This window comes from Quercus robur, chromosome 11 (assembly GCF_932294415.1).
Source record: "Quercus robur chromosome 11, dhQueRobu3.1, whole genome shotgun sequence".
NCBI classification, from domain to species: Eukaryota; Viridiplantae; Streptophyta; class Magnoliopsida; order Fagales; family Fagaceae; genus Quercus; species Quercus robur.
The window spans coordinates 17,689,581-17,700,819 of NC_065544.1; the positions used below are offsets into that span (position 1 = coordinate 17,689,581).

At 28.5% G+C, this 11,239-nt stretch overlaps 1 long non-coding RNA gene across 1 annotated transcript; it reads right to left on the reverse strand.

Annotated features, from left to right (window-relative positions):
• Positions 1-254: 254 nt before the first annotated feature.
• On the reverse strand, positions 255-2,507 carry LOC126706465 (uncharacterized). Its single transcript, XR_007648601.1, has 2 exons — positions 2,456-2,507; positions 255-564 (listed from the first exon to the last, which is right to left on the reverse strand). It is a non-coding gene; the product is annotated as an uncharacterized LOC126706465 (long non-coding RNA).
• Positions 2,508-11,239: the final 8,732 nt, after the last annotated feature.

The following is an 11,239-nucleotide window of genomic DNA, read 5'->3' on the forward strand; positions in this document are numbered from 1 at the left end:
TTTCTTATGAAAAAACAAAACTCTGAATTCCAGCACACGGTTTTGTCAAAGACTCAAGAGCTCAATGAATGAGCTGTCATATTTCCTGGCTCAAAAGTGTTTTGCTTTTTGAAAATTGGCGTTAAGCGTGTCTTATTTTTCAGACAGGGAGAGAAATACGCGGGCAAGGAGCGCAAAAGAGTCAAGAAAAACAGACCTGATTACTGCACCACGCTCAATCTCATTGATGACTGATTGAAAAAGTAGCTCAGCCAAACAAGAAATGTCATTGTACAAATTATTGCTATCTTCGTGAATTGGATTCTATAGCATAGTGTCAGAGAATCTTTGAAATAACCATGAAGTCGTCTCCATACCATGCACCTTTACTTCCTAGCTTCATTCTTTTTTTTTTTTTTTTTTTTTTTTTGGTAGGTGCGGGGGCTTGAACCACCGAACTAATGGTTTCATGATAAATCGGATACCACTTGGGTTACAAGCCCGGTGGTACTTCCTAGCTTCATTCAATTCATCAATTGTGGGGTGAATGAAATCCTTTCTTTTTGTCTTCTCATAAGGATGTACCTGCATGTATAATAATGTATTTACTAGATTTTATTATTTTATTTAAAAATGAATAAATTTGGATTTACCGCTAAAAACATTTGTATTAACTTGTCCAAAAATTTATTTTATTTTAGATAAGAATTTACTTTTTAAAAAATTTTTACATAACCATTATTTATTATATTATATTGTTTATTTTATTAAAATATTAAAATTTCTTGATATTTTAATTGTTTATCTATCTTCACATATCATTAACACCATGTACTCTATTTAGTAGTGGCTTTAGAAAATTTTTTTAAGATGGTCATTAAAAAATTTTAATTAAACAAAATTTAATAAAAACATAATTTGAATATATTGAGTTGTTAACAAAAAAAAAAATGTAATTACATTAAGTCACAATTCCATTTGTGTGGCCAAAAAATTTGACAAGTACGACTCACTTTATACTAAACCCAAAGCCCACGCCGAGGAGGAAGAAATGGCTGAGGACGAACAAAGAAAGCTCAAATGGCCTAGAAACGTTGCCAAGAACGATCCTGTTCTTGGCATTCCAGATCCCAAAAGGAAAGAACAGCACGTTGTCAAAGGTAGACTCCGCATTAAATGTACCTAACTAATGTTCTGGCCACATTAATGAGGAAATGACCCCTGAACAATGCGGTCTTAGTTGCCGCAACTCACAGAGAGTTTAAGAAGATAGCTGATGGGACGAGCATTCGAGTAAGGACCTGCATGATCAATAGATGGAGGGCCAAGCTCGATTAGAAAGAGATATATAATGTAAGGGTTCCTCCAAGAATGGGGGATCAAAAAAAGGCGTAGGGAGAAAAAGGAGAATACGGGAGAAATATGCATGATCCTAGAAGCCTTTGGAACCTAGCATTGAAGAAAGAAGAAGAATACTAAGTTTCTCGAATGAAGTGCCCGAGAACATAACTTTATACTTTGGTCTATATTTTTGTTATTCAATCCATACATAACCGTGTCTAGTTGTTATAATCCTGACTAAAACCTAGTTCTTAAACCCATTTTCTATAAATTTATTGTATTAAGCTAGTTGGGCTTGAGTCTACTCATCCAATAGGAGAAGAGCTTGAACCCTATCCCTACACCATTCTTCAAGTTTTCATATTTCAAAATTATTACAAGATAATTCATTATCATTTGTCATTATATATTATCAATGTGAGTAGATGTGACTATTTTATTTTGTTATGTTTATATAACATTTTTATTTTTATACAATTGCCATTCTTTGTTTGTAATCAAATTTGTAATATTTTTATTATCTCTAATAAATTAAAAAGGTAATAAAAATATAACAAAACTGATTACTTATTACATATTAATGGGCAGGGACTTCTGTAAAAATTGGGGAAGTTTAAAGGAGAAAAAAAAAAAAAAAAAAACATCATTTAGATAAATCACACTATTCACGTTCAAATGAAATATGTGGCCGAAACCAAAAGAGTAAAAAGTAAAAGTCTACGCAAAAAATTACCTAATTTCTTTCTCTTAATATTTGAAATAAAATATTAAGAGACAAAGAAATTACATAATAACAGATTTTATATTTTAAAAATAAAATAAAATAAAATAAGCAATCTTTGAAAGTATTTTCACAAAACAAATTTTGAAAGCTTAGATAATTCGATACAATTATTAATTTATTTTTTCTACATATTGTAAAATTATAACTAAAACATTTCACCTCTTCAAAATTTTATGAATTTTTACTACGAATAACACTTTATATCATCAAGGAACTATAAATAACCATTTATTATCAAATGAACCGACAAATTTTCAGTGAGAAGATGACCAGAGTGTGAAAACTGGGATTTATGATAACAGATAAACTTCAAATGTGTGGGCCAGAGCAAAAGAATAAAAAAGATCAGACCTTATTACTCGTGCATCACGCTCTATCTCATAGTCGTTGGTGTGAACGTACAAATTATTGCTATTTTCTTGTTCTACAGCAGAGTGTCAGAATCCTTGAAATAACTAACCCACCTGTGTGAGAGATCAGCGTGTCATGAAAACTGAATACTGAGAAGTAATGGTGAGAGAGAAACTTTTGCAATTTAGCGAGAGATTCAAATGTGGGGCAGAGGGCAAAAGATTGAATTGTATGTGATCTGATTACTTGTGCAGCACGCTTATTACTATAGCACAAATTACGGGGCCGGACTTACTGCATACATGCACTCACAACAAAATTTATAAAACAATTGATTGATATGGGTAATTCTTCCACCTATACTAGAAGTTATATTAAAAGATTCTTAATTAATATTTTTATTTGTTTTTCAAAAAAATTTATTTTTTTATTAATGAGATTTGAGAGCAGTAAATGTTATGAAATCAAAGTTTTAGGAATTCATCTGGTTTGTTTTTATTTAAAAGCTTATGAGAAGATAATTTTTAGAGTTTTTCCGTGTTTAATAACATAAGAAATTATGATAGTTTTATAGAAAAAAATTTTAATTATTTATTTTCTAAAAAATATTAACATCAAAACAGAGAGAGATAATTTTTTTCTTTTAAATTTTCAAAACTTAATAAAAACAGTTTTTAGAATATTCTATATATAGAAAGACAACTGGGCATATGTATATATATAATTCTTTTTTCAGCATGAATAAACATGGTTGGCTTGGGTTGAATTGTTTATACTTTTAGGCCCATTATGTGATTTGGTTGGTGATTTTTATTTATTTATTTATTTATGTTATTCCTTTTGCTTTTATTCATTTTAATCATATTTATCTAATTTAAAAAAGATACTAGTACTATACCCATGCGATACACCACTTAAACAAGAATGATATGTACTAATTAAAGGCAAATTTAATACATTGAGTTCGTGATTATACATGAATAACAATTAAATTTTTAAAAATACAAATAGTTAGAATAGTATAACTAATCATACATGGATAACCAATAACCAATATATATATAAATATATATAACAAGCAATACATAGAGTGACTTCATTAACAATTTTCATGTTTTACTGGTTCCTAACCTATGCATGCATGAAAATAACTGAATTTGAAGAAAATATCATTATATTGAGCTAGAATAGTAAATGGAATAGGTAGTTCCTAAAAAAAAAAAAAGAATAGTAAATGTATAAAATAGAATTCTATCTAATAAACATTGTAATCATTAATTAAACGAAAAATTGTAAACATAAATTTACTAACACTTGATAACTAAAAAAATGCTAAAAATACTATAAAATTTTACAAACTGACATGGCATTACAAACTAATGTGATAAGAAATAAACTTGAATAATATGATAAAAAAAAAGTTATAGATAATAAAAAAATTACAAATTTGATTACTTATCTGTATATTTATATATATAATAATAGGTGAAGTTGAGAGAAACTCAAATTAGAATTCCAAATTAGAGTTTCAATTTTGCGTCATGTGTCCTAATAAAGAGTTTTATTTCTTAATTTTAGAATCAAATGTGAGACCATATCGTAAATATTCATTCAAGTAACTTATTAAGTACAAAAAATAAAAAGTCTAGAATAAATGAATTGTTAAAAAAAAAATGCTTCACAATAATTTTATTAAAAAAAATATATGGACAATTTACATTTTATACCTAATAATATTTTTACAAAATTTTTTAAAGTGTTAACAAAATATAAAAATGACTATCAATAGTATTTAAATTATATATATATGAATTATATTATGCATCTTATTAGATATTTTTAAGTGTATTTATGCATATATATGGGGTTACAAGCTAGTTACATATTAACATGTCACCAAGTCACAAAACAATAATTTATTTTGTTGATTAAATAACACATATAATGTTTTAGAAACCTAAATTTATAAATATTTTATAGTAATTTTAGAATTTCCCTCACAGTTTCTAGGGAGCCTCAAAGAATTGAGATTTAAAAAATCACTATCTACAAGTAATTTCCTTGTTCTTTCAATAAAAACTGCCATAATTCACGGCTAAGATAGACGTAAATGTAGAAGGTAAAGCGCCAAAACCAAAAACTTTGGTCACTAATTGGTAATGTTGTTCTAGCAATATTGTTTGTATATTTTGAAAATACGTGTGGATAAAAAAATGTGTGAAAATATGTGTAATATTGTTTAAACACTGAAAACTGTTGTTCTAGTTACACTAGCAAACAACTCCTAAATAGTTGAAGGAAAAAGTTTGAAGTTCAGTAGACCAAAGAATATTTTAATTTTTTATTAATGAGATTTGAGAGCCGTAAATGTTATCAAATCAAAGTTTTAGGAATTTACCTCATTTCTTTTTATTTCAAATTTTATGAGAAGATAATTTTTTGAGTTTTTCGATATTTAATAGCATAAGAAAATAAAATAGTTTTATAGAAATTTTTTTAATTATTTATTTTCTAGAAAATATTAACATCAAAACAAAGAGAGATAATGTTTTTTCTTTTAAATTTAAAAAACTTAATAAAAATAGTTTTTAGAATATTCTATATATAGAGAAAGATAATTGGACATATATATATATATATATATAATTCCTTTTTGGCATGAATAAACATTCTTATCATTTTTAGACAGGATAGTGAAAAACTTTGTAGAGAGTTAAAAACAAAAGAAGATGTAGGGAAAGTTTTAAGAGACATGCAAAAACCAAAAGCAAATAGTAATTTTAAAGAATCTCTACGTAGGAAGATAGAAGTAGAAGAAAAGATAAGACATGAAAGAGAAATAGTCAACAAAGGAAGGAAAAACAATTATGGTAATTTAAATGAAAAGGCAAATAGTGATAGTGTAGTAAAAACAAAAGACAAAATAGTAAAAGTAGTCAATAAATCTATAGACAGACTACTTTTTCTAAATTATCTTTTTTGATAGATTACACCATAAAAACTATTGAAAGAATGTACTCTTTATTTAATGAATATGAAACAATTCAGTTATTCTCAATAAACTCAATTGATAGACATAGAGAAAAATATGCATTTTTACATGTTGGTTTGGTTCAAGTAGCTGTTAAAGCATTAACAAGAGAAGCTTTAAATGCAAGTATTTTACTTTGCTTAAGAGATGACAGACATTTAAGATTTAATGACTCACTCCTTAGAATGATGGAAACAAGTTTACATAAAGGACCAGTATATTTTAATTGTTATCCTAACTTTGCTTTAAGCCTATCTGACAGAAATATTATGGATGCTTTAACTTTAAATATAAAAACAAATGGTTATTACATGAAAGAAGGCTCAGAACCTTTAGCTATTATTTATAGGATTTATTATAAACTGATGAAAACCACTTTAGACCCTCAATCCATAGTTGATCCTTCCCCTAAAGGTTAGACTCTCCTTCTGCAAGCCTCAACCCGGAATACTAGATTACAAGTACCCCAACAAATACAGTGGAAAGATATAAACCTTCTTGAAAGATGGCAACTTGAGGCTATTGCCCCCACATCAAATATAGAAAACACTGAACCAGACTTCATAGCCCAAAATACAGATGGTACAGTTATTATTTCTTTTAATAATAATGACAGACACACTGATAGTCTCATAAGATCTAGTAGTTCTACAGGCAGAAAGACCCCTATGATGTTTACCCCGAAAAGCTCCTTTTCCTCTAGGACACCTTTCTTTGATTCCAGACCTTTGTCTCCCCAGAATCTTCCTCCAGTCATACACCTTCCCCCTATAAACACTAAGAAAATCCCTGTCCAGACTGAAACAGCTTATTATTCGACAGATACCATACAACCTACCCTTAATGTTCACCAACCTCTTTATCAGCCACAACCTCAACTTGATTCTCCTACCCACATAGATATATTAGGATTTACAGATGATAGACAAATTAATATTTTATTTAAAGAATTCGTTTTAGATAAAGAACTACTAAAATATGATTACTTAAAACCCGAAAATAATGACAGAAAGAACCAATTTTTTGAAGAATATAACGAACAAGAGAGAAATAATTTAAGAACTAAATATTTTGAAATGATGACAGACTTACAGACACACTTTAGTTTCTTTGACTTTTTGGACTATCGTAATAAAAAGATAAGTGTAATAGAAAAAATATTGTCATGGACAAAGACAGAAAATCATGAGAAAGTGTATCAGACTTATCCACCATTTGAATCAATTATATTGAGTCAAAATAGTGGAGTCCAAGTATTGGCTACACCTATCAAAAGACCTAGCCTAAGTGATGATAATAAGAACCTAGACAGTATAATTCAATAGAACAATTACACCAATACTTATCTGAAAACTATTGGTCAAAAGCTACAAGACATAGAAGACAAAATAATACCCCCTTCTACTTCCATAAAAAAAGAAAATACGTCTAATACCCCTTTATTTATCCCTCATGAAATACCTCCTCACCTTAGAGCACCGTTAAAGAAACCCATGACAGAGAAAACTGATAATTTACTTAATGAAATAAATAAATAATTAGACTTAATGAAATTAGAATCATTAAAGGATATGGAGCCATTAAAAAATAAGAATATTATAACATTAAACACAACAGGACGAATTGACTCTTCAGAGGATGAAGAATCAGAAGACAATCAATTGACAGATTTGACAGACATAAATAATTTGGAATCACAATTCACTGATAAATTATAAATTAATAAATTAATTTTAGCATCTTCATTGCAAGATCGTAAAAAAGGAAGAATCGAAGACTTATACCCCAGAAAGAATTGGTATCCTAAACCTACTCCTCCTGATTTACAATTTGAAGAAAGACATACTTATGTTAATTCATCTTATTCGCCAGATTTAATTTATGAATGGAATATTGATGGAATGTCAGAATATGAAATAATAAACCTTTTACATGAAATGACTTTGCTCACTAATGTTTATAAGAATCATGGAAAACAGGACCATCAGATAGCTCATTTAATTGTCACTGGTTTTACTAGCCAGTTGAAAGGTTGGTGGGATCATTATTTAAATAATGATGACAAAAATGGAATATTAATAGCTGTTAAAAGAGAAACAGATGGAAGTGTTATAATGACAGATAGATAGCCTTCACAAGATGCAGTTAATACTTTAATTTTTACTATAACTAAACATTTTGTTGGTGATCCCAATCAATATAAAGAAAGAGCTTCAGATGTTTTAATTAATTTAAGATGTCCACAACTTTCAGATTTTAGATGGTATAAAGATGTTTTTATTTCAAAAGTTTTAAGTAGGAATGATTGTCAACAGTCCTATTGGAAAGAAAAATTCATTGCTGGTTTACCCTATTTCTTTGCTCAGAAAGTTAGACTTGATATAGTTAATAATGACGGAACTATAGACTATCCTTGCCTAACATATGGAGACATAATATCTTCAATTAATAAAACAGGTCTATGGCTATGCAATGACTTAAGACTAAAAAACCAGATAGAAAAAGAAAAAAGATTTGCTAAAAAAGAGCTAGGAACTTTTTGTGAGCAATATGGTTTTGATCCATTAATTGCTCCCTGAAAAGAAAAGAAAGATGACAGAAGTGATAGATATAAGAACAATAATAGAAGATATTATAAAGGTAAGTCTAAAGACAAGAAAGAAGAATCCAAAAGAAAGAAACATGATAGACGTAGGGACAGTGATATTACTTGCTTCAAATGTGGGAAAAAAGGACACATTAGTAGATATTGTAACTTTCAAAGAAAAATAAATAAACTTGATATATCAGGAAAATTAAAGGATAAATTAATGAGTAAAATAGAACTGACAGATAGTGATGAAACAAATAATGAAATTCACCAAATAGATAAAAATAATAATGGCACTTCATCATCCTCTACAGATGTTTCTTCACATGATGAAAATGTTCAATTATGTAACTGTAATAATCCTGATAATTGTTATTGTAAAAGAAAATTAAAAATATGTGTCTTAACAAAACAAGAAGACATAATAATGGATTTGATAGATAAACTTCCAGATCTACAGTCTAAAAAAGATTATTTATTTAAATTAAAAGAATCTTTAACTGAAACTAATAGATTTGAAATAGATCTAAAAGATTATAAGTCAACTTATAATTTTACAGAAATTACTGATAGATTTAAACCCAATAAACCTATAACTATGACAGACCTACAAATAGATATTAATAACCTAAAAAATGAACTGAAAAATTTAAAATCAGAAAATTTCATTCTAAAAGGCATGATTGAACAGATAATTGCGCAAGTAATTAATATAAAAGTTAGAATTAAATATTGTAATGAACTTCTGACAGACTCTTCTTTTCTTGACAAACATAAATATACTGGTGAAAGTTCTCATAGAGAAGATGATAATGATGAATTTTTAAATATAATTGACAGAATGATATTTCAGAAGTGGTACACGGAGATAACTTTGGTAGTTCATAAAGAATTTTCTTTAATAGTTATTGCCCTTGTTGATTCAAGTGCTGATATGAATTGCATGCTAGAAGGATTAATACTCTCTAAGTATTATGAATCAACAGCAGACATATTAACTCAGGCTAATGGTGATAGACTTAAAATAAGTAATAAACTAACTAAGGCATACATATATAATAATGGAATCAAGTTCAGAACACCTTTCTTCTTAACAGATAAGTTGTCCTCTAAAGTTATATTAGGAAATCCTTTTTTGGCTTTAATCTACCCTTTCTTCACGACAGATAATGGAATATGTACTAATATTTTGGAAACAGAAGTTTTCTTTAAGTTCCTCCTACCCCCATTCCCCAAGGATATACACTTACTAAAAGAAATTTCCATCTCAAAGGATAAAAATGATGATGAGATTCCTACAATGGTAGACAATACTATTCTACCCAGTAGCAGTAGTACTTAAGTATATATATACTTAAGTATGTGTATAAATATATATATATATATATAATTATAATTATTGCTTTCCTATTTTTGTTGACTATTCTAGTCTTTCTTTTGTTCCTACGAATCTTTCCAAGACTTCTCCTATCTCTTTGCCAGAATCTTTGTCTTGTACTATAGGATCATGACTTTTAGTTCTTTTCTTGTCCTTTCTTATCATATATCTATTCCCATCTCGTTGTCACTTTCATAATAGCCTTTAATTAGTTAATTTTAAAATTAATGGTCAATTGTCTAGCAAGCAAGATAGCCATTCTAAGGCTAAAATCTCAGACCAAATTCTGCCAAAATAGATTTTTTTTTTTTTTTTTAAAACATGAAGGCGTCTCAATAGAGACAATATCCCTTCAGAATATAAGGTCAAAAATGACAGTGTATTCAAGTGGTGATCAAAAAGGTTCAACAGACGGTTCAACAGACAAGATAGACAACTGTGCCAGGTCACTATCCCCTTGTGATTAGATTTCCAACAGATACAAATAGATGTTCCCAAGACATTTCTACTATTCACAAGCATGCGTAAAAAGAACTCAGACAAAGACAAAACAGATTTTTCCAAAATCCTAAAGTTATTACCAGTTCATACGAATATTCTCAGATAGACCCAATAAAGTACAAACAGGCATTTAAAGTTACTACTGTTCACTAGCATGCATACCCAGACAGAGTGTCAGATAGACTACTATTCATAAAACTTTTACTGTTCAAGATTCTACCGACAGATTAACTTGAGTTCACTTTACTTAACTTAGGTTACTTTTGAAGACTTACCATGGTTCACTCCATCTATAAAAGGATAGACTCCGAAGACAGAAGATAGGTCCAAATTTCCAGTTCAATTCCAAGGTCCAAGCTTTAGAAAGACTTTGTAATAGCTTTCCCTCTCCCTCTCTCCGAAAGACTTTTGTACTCTACTTTCTTTTTGTAATCTTGTAACCTTACCCCTTCAGACAGATAATCTTGTAACCCTTTACAGATTTTACTTTGTAATCTTGTAACTCTTCAGATAGTGTTTATTTTCAAAGCTTGTAAGAAAGACAGAAGTTTTTAGTTTTAATCAAAGACAGAAGTATTTTCAAGTAAGATTTTATTAGTCTTAGTTTTTATAATCCATACTCTGTTTTAATTTATTTTGACTATATCTATTTTGCTATTTTCTTCTTTATCATCTATTTTATCATTGTTTATGCTTCTATCGCTCTGTTTGTTTCAGCATTAATGTTTTTTAGAAAATAGGTCATTTTCCAGAGAACATTTTTTTGGAAAACTATCTCATTTTCCAGTGTTTGGTAACGACCTTGAAAATGTGCTTGAGAATGTTTTCTAGTGTTTGGTATGTACAAACATTTTTCGGAAAACTATCTTATTTTTTTGGAAAACTATCTTATTTTTTTAGAAAACTATCTCATTGTAGCTATACCACTGTAATTTGTGTGGCTCTGGAACTCTAAGCGTCAATTCCAAGTGAATAGAAATACGCATAGTGGCAAGAAGTGCTTAACTTTTACCATCCCACACCTTTGTAGCAGATAGTTTTCTTAGCAGATAACTTTTACAATTTTTTTCTACGAGTTTTCATATTTTGAAATCGTCTCATAATAGTTTATTATCAATTCTCATTATCTATTGTCAATATAAGTATGACCATTTTATTTTGTTAAATTTGTATAATATTTTTGTTTTTATGCAATTGTGGTTATATATTTGTCATTTTTTTATAAAAATATTTTAAACTAAATAAAAAAATAAAAAAAAACTCAATTCCACTTGCACTGTATAA